General features: G+C 53.6%; 1 protein-coding gene across 1 annotated transcript in view; it reads right to left on the bottom strand.

The window, feature by feature from the left end:
- Positions 1–675, bottom strand: part of Ecr (ecdysone receptor) — a 40,959-nt gene extending 40,284 nt beyond the window's left edge. Inside the window, exon 1 of the mRNA XM_008183993.3 lies at positions 421–675. The gene's annotated coding sequence lies outside the window, so the exon portion shown is untranslated. The remainder of the gene's footprint in view (positions 1–420) is intronic.
- Between the last annotated feature and the right edge of the window lie 439 nt (positions 676–1,114).

Raw genomic sequence — 1,114 nt, 5'->3', positions numbered from 1 at the left:
CCGACCGGGTTTGTTTTTGTTCTTGTTGTTGTTTTACGCCAATAATATTTAATAACAATAGGTTCACGATAAGCGCGTCGTCGACGTTGGAGTAAATAGCTATTATAAAAAGCTGCAATGACCCAAATCCAAGGACCAACACACCAACCAACACGTCGACGACGCGGGCTGACCAGATCTCAATGTTATGACCTGTAGAAACGCGTTTCCGGTTATCGAGCGGAAGAAAAACGCGAACACCCAAAAAATCACCTACACAGAACGAGGCGAAAATTACAAGTACACAAAACCGTTAACGACGCTGTATAATATTGTTCTATGATATTCCGAGAGAAAACATTAGATTAAAGGCAATATTATTATTTATTCAATAATAATAATATTATAATAATAATCTGTAGTAGGTAGGGTAAAACTAACCACGTCCGTCCACAGAAAGCGGCTCAAACGCGACACCACGGTACACGCACGGTTTATACGGGCGACACAACACTTGCAACGGCACGCGAAAAATCGGACGTTAAAATATGACAATAATAATATAACAAGCACGGGCGATTTTCACTCGCGTCACTGCGGATCGAACAGATCGTAGTCCAAGTCGTCGACGGCGGACGCTCGCGTAGACCAACGGACGGTGCGTAACGGATGGCGCGTACTGCTCTGGCGACGCCGCGACGGGGTAACGCGAACCGCACGCCGCCCGGCCACCGCGCATGGTCGGGGCCCGTCGTTGGCGGTCGGCCGTCGTCGTCGTCGTACACCGCGTTGGTGGGGTCGGGTGGGGGCTCCGGTGCCAGTTGGTCGTCCGCGGGTCGGGACGTGACGCTGGTGATGGTAGGACGGAGGGGCGCGCCGGGCGTTTCCCGTGCGCGCTATCCGCTCGAATGGGTGAACGGTAGACGGACGGATGGTCGCGGAACTGAGTAGGTTGCAGTGCGGTGGAGGGAATCAGTGGCAACCGCCGCCGCCCGATCGTTCGTTTGGACGGACGTGGAAACGTGCGCGAGCGATTCCCAAACGCGAGCAGAGCTTGCGCGAGCGATTCCCAAACGCGAGCAGAGCTTGCGCGTGCGGCAGTTCGCGAAAGGAAAAAGACAGTAAGCGGCGGTGG

This window comes from Acyrthosiphon pisum, chromosome A1 (assembly GCF_005508785.2).
Source record: "Acyrthosiphon pisum isolate AL4f chromosome A1, pea_aphid_22Mar2018_4r6ur, whole genome shotgun sequence".
In the NCBI taxonomy this organism is placed as follows: Eukaryota; Metazoa; Arthropoda; class Insecta; order Hemiptera; family Aphididae; genus Acyrthosiphon; species Acyrthosiphon pisum.
Note: the sequence above shows the minus strand (reverse complement) of the source record. Positions and strands in the feature narration are given on the sequence as shown.